At 48.7% G+C, this 10,843-nt stretch overlaps 1 pseudogene; it reads left to right on the forward strand.

Moving 5' to 3' along the window:
- Positions 1 to 10,271: 10,271 nt before the first annotated feature.
- On the forward strand, positions 10,272 to 10,442 carry LOC142576789 (U2 spliceosomal RNA; annotated as a pseudogene).
- The last annotated feature ends 401 nt before the right edge of the window (positions 10,443 to 10,843 follow it).

Consider the following 10,843-nt stretch of genomic DNA (forward strand, 5'->3'; position numbering starts at 1 on the left):
ATTGGCCCGACACGTGGGAAAGAAACTTCGCCCTGATCATTTTTGCCGGCATGCACGTTCTGTAGTCCACGCACCACCGTCGACTCGAATTCCTCTGCTGTCCCCATAAGCCTTGGCCCATCACTGCACTGTCTGCCGGACTCGCCGTGGTTGCTCAGTGGCTATGGTGTTGGGCTGCTGAGCACGAGGTTGCGGGATCGAATCCGGGCCACGGCGGCCGCATTTCGAGGGGGCGAAATGCGATAACACCCGTGTACTTAGATTTAGGTCCACGTTAAAGAACCCCAGGTGGTCGAAATTTCCGGAGTCCTCCACTACGGCGTGCCTCATAATCAGAAAGTGGTTTTGGCACGTAAAACTCTATAATAATAAAACTGTCTGCCTGCAATATCGACATCGCACGTGGGCCTGCCCCGGAAACCAGTGTATGTGCCCCACCTGCTCCACACCCAGCATGCAGACTGATGAACCACATTCCTGCAAACCATGGTGTCTTCATTGTCAAGGCCACCACACTCCCTTAGCAGATATATGCCCGTTCGGAAGCAACGAGATGAAACCTGCACCAATGCGGCCAAGAAGCAGCGCCTCCAACACAGACAGCAGTGGAAGAGTTTCAATACGTCGCAGCGCCCAGCGAAGTCCTCCATCTACATCTGAGGCGCCCACCTCGTCACACCTACTACCGGCACATGCCCACTGGAAGGACCAGTGCTCGCGTCTTACCCAGGTGTCACCCACCCCTCTGATTCAACCAGCCCCTACTTCCCCAACAAATCCTGCGGCATACAAGAAGCCAGCTCCGGCCAAAGAAGCCTTGCCCCTGCAACAATCTGTACAACAGGTAAGGTCTCCGACGAGTCTCACACTCGCGCCAACAACAGTCCCCTCTTCCTACCGCGTTGAGCAGCTGGAGCTGGGGCTGACAGAGCTTACTTCCAGCGTAGCCGCAGTCACATCCCTCGTTGAGATGCAACAAGCACGTATCGAGGCACAAGACCAATGTGCTTCAAACCCTGAGAAACTCTTATGAAACCGCACACAGTCTCTTAACCATCTGAACTCCACCATAAGAAAATCATTTAATGAAGTGGCAGGCCCTATGGAAGACAACTACCATCAAGCGAACCCGCCTCGTGCCCTCTTCGTCAGTAGGCCTGGCCCCCAAAATTAAGCCCGCTATACTTCTCGATCCACGTAACCCTTCCAATAAACAGCATCATGGCGATTACAATAATTTAGTTCAACTGCCGTAGCCTCTCCGCAAACCGCACCCCTTTCAAGCAATAAGTGCTTACGCATACCACACTACCTCATTTAATCCTACTACAAGATACAAGGCACACTAAAAATATTTCAGGCTATCCATCTTTGCACGCGGACCCCGCCGCGCAAATCCCCCAGAGGCTTGGCAAGCCCTTCGAGACACTCTCCTATACAACCACCAGATAACTGAAATTAGGCTCACTCTCACTCACAACCCCCCTCCCCCCCAAAAATAAACATATCACCCAGGCCAACTGTGACCTTTTCTCTGCTTGCGAGTCCACGAGTAAACTCCCAACTAGGATGTGCGGGTGGACTCGCTGCGGTGAACGAGGTCCCGCGCCCCACCACTACAGAAGCTAACCCTCCATCGGACCACTCCAACTCGCACCTCATGCGTCTCAGGAGACGCCGTAAACGTCTGCTTAGCAACATTCGTACCCAACCTCACAACACTCAGCTTAGACACACCTTAGGCACCCTCAACACTGATATACTAACTCATTGCTCCAACCTTCACACATCAAATTGGAATCGCATGTGCGATTCTATCAACTCTTCTCTCCACACTAAATCACCTGGTTTCTCCTCCGGTCCCTTCCTGGCCATGAGCCTGCTCCCCTCTCCCCACAATCCAAAACCATCTCTCCGAACATGGTAATACTTGCCTACTTCAACATGTCACCTATATATACATCCCTCCCCCACTCCTTTCCCTGTACCCTGAATACACTGGGCCGCCAAATAGCGACTTGGACAGCCCCTTCACTGTGTCGAAGCTGCAACGAGCCTTGGCTCAAAACAAGGCTCGAACTACTCCGGGTGCGGACCACACCAACAACTACTCCCAGTTGAAGAACTTGCTTGATTTAGATAAACAATTTCTTTTACTCAAAATAAATGAGCAGTGGACCACCGGCACTCTCCCCGATCAATGAACCTCTTCCGTCACCATTCTCATACCAAAGCCTGGAAAGCCCGCCATGCTCTCCCCAACCTGCGACACATTTCAGTCGCTTCCTGTGCCGGGAAAACCATTTAAAGTATGGTGCTCGCACGTCTTGCGGATCTTCTCGGTGACACTCACTTCCTTCCGCAAAGTCAGATTGGTTTCCATCCCCACCACGTGTACTCAAGATTTCTTTCTTCTTCTCCAGGAAACTTGCTCTCAACCTTCGAGGTGTGAAGTTCATGCACTTTTCATTGGGGACGTGCACAAAGCTTTCGATGCCCTTCTTCATGATCCTATCCTATTCCCCTCGAAGACACCGGCTGATGGCGACTCTAGCCTTACATTTCTTCTTTTCTCCGTTCGCGTCATGCTCAGTTCCAACTTAGGACAACGTTATCTCGCGCATCTCACTCACTTGGGGAACACCTTAAGGCGCCGTGCTCTCTCCAACCTTTTCTAATCTCGGGCTAGTGCATCACGCAAAGGCCTTGTCTGAGATTAATCACCTACAGTCCATTCTCTATGCTGATGATCCTTTGCTGTACTCAAGGGTCACCGGGGGAGGTGTAATTTCCACTATAATGCAGCCTCAACCTGAGTTCCAAATTCCTTTCCCGCTCCAGTTTGCAAGCGCCTCCAGAGAAATCTCAGCTGCTGCTCCTTTTCACTACTAGGGGTGCACCACTAATAAGAGCATTACAGTCGTATTGCTAAGACGTGGGGCCATTACCCAGCTGCGGCAGGTTGTTTTTTCATCCCCTTTCAGTGCCATTAATTTATAATTTCTTTAATTCAATCAGTAAGTACAAGTAATTTCTCCTATGTTGTCCTTGGTGTCTGTTTGTTGGCTTCTCACGATATTATTAATGAAAATCTAGCCCCTCGATTAACACTCTTTCTTCTCGTTTTTCCACTACTATGTAACAGTCTTGAAGCCACCTCCTATCTCTGACTGTCACCGGTACTGCCACACCTCCCACATCCTTCTGTTGGGTTCCAGGCTTGCCCCTCCAAGAGCACTCTTTCACCCGAGTAATACAGTCCACGATGTCCACATGTCACCAAGAAACTCACTTATTCCAATGAGGGGTCAAGGGGCGCAGCGGCCTCGATGAATGCAGAGCCAGTCAACGTGTAAAAGGCTTTGTATTGAATAATGTCCTTTTTTCCCTGCCATACTGCACACTTACGCAGACACAAATGCATCGCATTCAATCGGCTTATACATAACAGGGCTATCTCTCCACTTACAGAGCTCTTGCGCCTTCACAGGGATCACCAACTAGGTCGCCTATCCAGCTCTACGTCGGGCTATTGGCTACTGCAGGGGGCTGACATCCGGCCCATTGACTTTCCTCCGCACACCCCTCAACGACCTCTTCCGAACAATCTTCATGTGACCCCAAGTTTTCATGAGGGGCGACGACAATCCTTCGTTCACTTCCACGACCCTTTCCCAGCTGACACTGTCACATGCTACGTTGACGCACCGTATTACCAAACTCATGGCTTCACTGCTTGTGTCACAATGCCCGCACCCCTCGGCATTCCCATCACTTCTAATGCTGGCCCTTCCTCACTTCCTACCGCCCCTCTATGCCTTGAATTCGCTGCGATCGTTCACGCGACAAAAGAACTAACTCTTCTTCCTAAATCTCCTTGGTAATGCATTTCTCGGACTCCATGGCGGCAATCCAGGCTCTTCGCGACAACAGAATTCCCGATAATCTTCATGACGACCTTTCTGACACTCTCTTCATTCTCTCCCCTGCCTTTGTCACGGTGGCGTGGGTGCCAGCCTATGCAAGAATTCCTGACAATTAGCTAGCTCATGAGCTTCCCCGCTAGAATAATAGCCAGGCGCCGGTGATCCCATGGGCGTACCCGCCCATAGCGGACGAGGCACACTTTTATAAGAAAACACTCAAGCGGCAATATAAACACTTCCACTACCGCACTCTTTACTCTCTAGTGCCCAAGTACACACCCTCAGAGCCATCCAGCTCAACACTTTAATCACTTCAGCACGCTTATACCTTTACCGTTACCGCTCCGCCCCCTCATGTCCTAACTGGTCTTCTAGGTACGAAAATACAGTGCACATCCTCTTCTTTTGCTCCGCTGCTCTGTAATCCCCTCACTACCCTAACCACTCACCTCACCACTGGCGCGAGTGGTTGGTGTCGGTGGCCTTCGCTGACCAGCTCTACTGGAGGAAGAATATCTATAGGTAACAGTCTGAGCTCGAAAGAAGTCGTGTCTCACTCTCTCCCCATACGTGGGCCGATCGCGAAGATAGTGCAATGTCGGGCCGACCTGCGGCGGATTTGGAGCAGGCGTTAAGCACTCCCTATATGTGGGCCCATACCGAAGATAGCGCCATACAGGGCCGACCCACGGCGGAGGTGCAGTTCACCATTGTGGGGTCCACATACACAGCTTCGCTGGTCATTCTTCTTTGCACAGTGGAAGTGCACTGAATTTTTGCGAACGTTCGTAACACCAGTAGAGAGTTCCTCACTCAGCGGAGCTCTACAGGGTAGTATTTAGCCCAGCCCACCACAGCCCGCTGGCTTTGGAAGGGCTCATGACGTCTTCGCTGCTGGCATCAATCGAGAGCTGGACAGTTTTCTGAACATTGTTCTCGAGCTGTTAGGGTGACAGAAATTGACCGCTACATAGAGACCGCATTGCCAGCGCGTACAGTAACCACCGGTGTCTCGCTCCGGCCGAAAGCGGTGGTCACAGGAACCTTGCTGCGCAGAGACCCGATTCGGTCCAGCGGCAACGTCGGCAGGTGAGCGCCGCCGTTGCGCCAAGCCTGTGTCTGCACGCATCAGTGAAGGAGGGGGAAGGAGGGGCCGTGGCGACCGAGGAATCAGACCGTTGTTGCGCGGTCGGTGAGTCGGGAGATCTGATGCGAGCACAGCTCTCGCAACAGCTGTGCGCCTTCGGTTCGAGCACCGCAGGGGGACGCACAGGTGATTTTCTCGCCGGTTCTCAGAACTGCTCGCTAATGGCGACAACGCTTTTTCTACGCTTTCTTGTGTAGCCAGTGTGTACGCTCAGCAGACGGAAGGTAGGAAACGAGGTAGCTCAACTATACGCTCCCGATCGTGAATAGACCGCTCTGAAATAACACGAAAGCTGACGGCTGATCCTTGCACCATAGAGTAAGAAATTCAACAAGAGGGGACACTCGGCGAAAACTGACCACAGGAAATACGTCACGCTAGCACTGATGCCGTCCGTTAGCTTCCCCCAGCATCGAAACAAAAAAGTGAAATGAGGTCAACTGACAGTGCCCTTATTTTTTTATTCTTTCCCGCTAAAACTAAAAAGTTTTCCGTATACATGAACTTTGCGACTTAGTCTTGCGTTACCTAGCAACAAGCTAACGGCATTCCAGACATGCCAGATGCATGCCACATGCGCCAAACACGAGACCGAAGCGAGCCAGGCCGGCTGCGCATGTGAAGTTCGCGAGTTGGGCGGCCTGTCTGCTTTTTTTTTTTTTTACAGCGAAGCTGTTTATGCGGACTCTGTGCCGTCGTTGTCGGACTTCGCTGAAAAACAGCCACGTGTCCTAGCGAGAGAGCAAAGTAAGAACTATACAGGCGGAAAGGGGTTGGAGTGACTCTTTTCCCCCGTTGAGAATGCTATCTTATATGCAAAACTTATACGGTTGTCACACAGTGTAATTTAGGCGATCGAGCCAGATCGGAATCGAATTATGAACAAGTGATTCTACCCTGCCGCGAAAGAAAGAAATGTTATGCTGGTGGTTTGCAGCCAACGAACAGCGCCCAGCGATTAAAACGCGATACTAGGAGCACGTGGCTGCCGGCACTTCTTGCTGGCGCAAGTACCGGCCCCCATGTCAGCCTTATCAGTCTTGAAACTAATACAACCAATCGTCAAAACGATTGCAGCACCCGCATCTACAGTAATGGGCCTTGCGCCGAATTTACGGAGCTTTGGATTAGTGTTTCCGCAGATTCCAACCCAGCTACAACTATGGGAAGACCACGAGTAGTGCGTGCTACTGAGGAAGAAGCTGCCTACCGCAAGCGTCAGCGAGAGTTGGCTCCTGAACGAGGTGGTCGTCGTAGAGCAGGCCCCGAACTGTGCGCCAGAGATGTCGAGTTTAAATGGCCGCGCTGACCATTAACACGTACATAACACTAACACTCTATTGCATGGTGCAACACGGTGTAACTAACGTAGCTTCGCTGTTCGACGATCTTCACGGGCCGGATGGGGCGGTGATTGAGCTCTCGTCATATTCTTGCATTCTTTCTGGGCTTAGACACGCCACCACTGCTCTATTGGACTACCGCAAGGTCAGAAATCTTGTTTGAAAGTCTGCGATGCATTTGAAGCATTTTAGTTAGGAAGGAACAGCGCCAACTAAGACGATCACAAGTGGGGAGAACGACACAGGACAAGCGCCGCACAGTATGGCGCTTGTCCTGTGTCGTTCTCCCCACTTGTGATCGTCTTAGTTGGCGCTGTTCCTTCCTAATTCAAGTATGCACCATCTAGCCCAAATGAATGTTGTCCTGAAGCTTAGGTTGTCCTGAAGCTTAGGTTTACGGCACGTACCGAGAATTGTGATGCAGTTAGCGAAAAACTGGCTGGCCATTCTGGCACAGCTCATCTGGGGTTATGACGCGTAATGGGAGATGTTTGCGATGATTTCTATGGGCCCCAACTTTATTGTAACTTATTTCGGTAGTTTTCGGCCGCCCTTGCCGCACCCTGCTTTGTGACGCTGTTAGCGATAAGCAGTTCGGCCGCATGACGCAGTTAGTTTCACGTGTACTGAATCTTACTGGGACACGTGCGCGACGCTTTCTCGCACCCCCAACGTAATTAATTTCGTTACTTTTTGAGATACTTTTCAGCCACGCTCGCCGTGCTATGCATTGTCACGTAGTTAGCGAAAATCAGCTCGGCCGTCGTGACAAAGTTAATTTGGTGTGTACTGATTCTTAGTGGGACAAGCTCGTGGTGCTTTTTATGGCCCCGTAACAACATACGCCTTCTTTCGACACTCACGCTTGTCGAAAACGCCACGAGCGATTGCCAAGAGTGAGAACACGGGAGTGTTATGCTTGCGCCGACAAAACGCGCAAACGGTAACGCCGAGGAGCTCAAAAACCAGGAACTTGGAACTCGAAAAGTCTGTCTTCTGAACGACTGAAAAAACGATTTGCATCTACGAATTTGTCTTGTGTACGAGTAGAAGGCATTCTGCGAGCGTCTAGCATGGTCTGGCTGAAATCCTGTGTCATGGCCACCTATTTGTATGTAACGTGCCATCGCGTTGGCTGTGGCCAGGTTCTTTTGGAAACGCGCAGTTACCCAAGTACGTGCGCTTTGAAAGTAGCGGAAATAATGCACGCTAATGGGGAAATGCTTGGAAACCAAATGTTCTCTATGTATTTTATGGTATTCTTTCGTATGAGCCGGATACATTATACGCCATGCCTGTAAAACCGAATTGCTTTTGTTTCTAATGCTGCCCATTCCCCACTTTCTCCACTGTGCATGCAGTATTCCTATGAGGTCTAAATATCAAAATGACCCGCGCTTTTCTTTTTTTTTTACTTTTTTTCAGCTGATCCATCCGGTGGAGCATTGCACAGGAACTACTGCTACTTATCTGGCGCCCTAATGTTGGATGAGTGCACAAATAGCCAGTAACGAGCACTTATACAGAGCAAAATAAACATTTCGTCATTTGAATGAATGTGTGGTGTTTATTGGCGCAAGGGCCAGGTATGGCCAAAGAGCGTGAAGCCGTCATTTCATTTCACAAGGAGTCCTACGTCTGCCTTAGGAAATTGCACGTGGTACATATTCGATGGAGACTTGTTAGACCATTCGCTGTGATTTTTGCTACATTATAAAACGATTCCGTACCAAGAGCGCGCGTGGTTAAACAGTAAAACAAAAGAAATGCTGCGCCGATCAACATAGATGGCATAACGCGTTCCAGCTAGCGTTCAAAACGCGCGCGCCGATAACGGAAACCGGAAATGTGGTTCAGATAATAATGCCGGCGGCTTGGTGCGCAACACTCGAATCAGCTGCTGGGCTCTAAGGGAGTGTTCACTCTTGTTGAATTTCTATCTCTATGCTCATGGGTTCGACGGTGGGAGACTGTCAAGGTATCGGCGAAAATTCAGTGCCACTACATTCTGTGAAGCTGGATGAAAAGCGAAGGCCCCTTAATTACCACTAACATTGGCGTCCCTCAAGGATCCATCTTAGGACCACTACTGTTTTTGATTGATATCAATGACCTACCTAACTGTTTGACCTCTACTAAGTGCATTCTGTACGCTGACGATACTACCATATTTTCCTCTGATAAACACATGTCACTTCTTATTAACAAGCTAAATACTGATCTACAAAATGTTTTAAGTTGGTGTAATGCCAACCTGTTATCTATTAATGCCACCAAGACTAAATTTGTTGTATTTTCCTCACATCAACAACATTCGGCATTCTCCCCTTTAACTTTCGGCTCACACTCCATCTCTCCCAGTCCATGCTCATCTTTTCTTGGTATTTCTCTTGACTGTAGCTTAATATATAAAGAACACATTTCTCACATCAAAAAGAAAATAGCATACGGTATTCGCGTTCTAATTAAAAGTCGTCCCTTCTTCACACATAACACATTAATCTCGCTATACCACTCATTCATTCACTCTCATATTAACTACGGCATACAATGCTGGGGTAACACTTATAACACCCATATGGCATCTCTCCAGGTAATCCAGAATCAATCCATAAGAATAATCACAAGGAGTTCACGCTTTGCTAATGGAAAATCCCTTTTACATGAAAACAACATCCTAACCATTTCAGAACTCACCAAATATAATCTAGGAATTTTATTCTACAAATATATGACTAAGGAACTACCATCAATCTGCTTCTCACCTTGTGACCTAATAGCTCATAGTCACACTAGATTTGCACTCAATAATAATTTTCTTCTACCTAAAGTACGAACTAACTAAGGTAAACAGACTGCGGAATTTTCCGCAATATCGCTTTGGAATACTCTACCACCTATCATCAAAAATGAAAAAAATTTATACCAATTTAAAAGAGAACTAAAATCATTCATAATAAATACTTACTGAAACTCTCCTTGTTTTTTTTCGTTTTGTGTTTTTAGGTTTTTTTTATTTTTTAATTTTATTACGTTTTTTTTATACCGTCTTGCTGTTAACAAGTGTTCTTATTACTCATATGCTATAAACATGTTTTGATATTACTCTTCGCTCTCATCTGTACTACTGTTGCTTTAAACATTGTATAACATCATAAGTGTCTTTAGAAGGAGGTCCCGATACAGTCTTTGACTATGGGACCTCCTTATGTATACTACGCACATGCAATTATCTGTATTTTTACTAATAAATAAATAAATTATGAAATTATGAAATGGGGCCTTTGCTGAGGGCCCCTAATGGCGAACTGTCCATTGCTATGCGTCAAACGCCTATATGCACATAAATGGAAGGCGAGGTGCGACTAGTCTCTCCTCCACGATGTTGAGCATCGGATGACGATGAGGCACCGGGGGGGGAGGTATGTATTCCCATGTATTGTTTTGGTGCAACAGAACGGACGTAGAAGAACGCACGTAGAACGGACGAGAACCGCACCGCTCTCCGAGGGCACACACGGCATCACTGTAGCTAAGGCGTTCGTGTGTTGTTCGACGTCCCGCAGTGCAGTAGTGGTGTTGAGGTCACTTGGAAAGCACATGCGGTTACACACAACAAAGGCCCAACAAATTTGGTTCCCCACAAACTCCCTCTAAAACCCGGCCGGGGCTCAGCTGAAACGTTCCAACTTCGCGGGATCGAGGCTGCATGGATGGCTCGCACTTCTTTCCACCTCGCGGTCGTGGCGGGCAGAACGCTTACGGGACCGCAACCACGAGAGAGCGGAAGGAAAGTAAAGAAGATTAGGCAAGCGCTTGGAACGCCGACAAAGAGAGGGCGGTGCGAACGTAGACATGGCCGACGCGGGTCAAAGTGTAGTATCTGTTCTTATCAGCTATACGAGTTGTATTTGGACCCAAGATATCAAATTAATTTTTGCAAGTTGGCGGAATGCTTAAAGCGTGCTTCACCTCCGCCATGGGTCCGCTCGGTATTTTGCTATCTTCGGGATCGGCCCATGTATAGGGAGAAATTCTTGATCTACAAGGCTCTTGCCCGTGGACACATTTTCCCTCATAACCTAGCCCTATACAACTTCGCTGTAAAAAGCAGGCACTCACCATGACCACGTCTCAACAGTAAGGGGCTTTAACCATAACGTCGCCACGAAAGACAGAAACTCTGCTGGCGGAACTTCCTGTCGCAGCCCCTCTCAGTGGTAGCGTGAAATCTGGCAAGCTCACAACAAATGTATACTGTCACATTACAGTGACGGAGAACAACTACAGTGACAGAATGCCTCGTAAAACTAACCGTATATTGTGCAAACGGGTGCCCAGCAAAGCAAGTAACACTCAGTGGAGTGATAGCGGTGAGCACACTCGTCGAAATTTGATCTGAGGGTCAAGCGTCTCGGCTTTTATAA

This window comes from Dermacentor variabilis, chromosome 3, assembly GCF_050947875.1.
Source record: "Dermacentor variabilis isolate Ectoservices chromosome 3, ASM5094787v1, whole genome shotgun sequence".
Taxonomy (NCBI): domain Eukaryota; kingdom Metazoa; phylum Arthropoda; class Arachnida; order Ixodida; family Ixodidae; genus Dermacentor; species Dermacentor variabilis.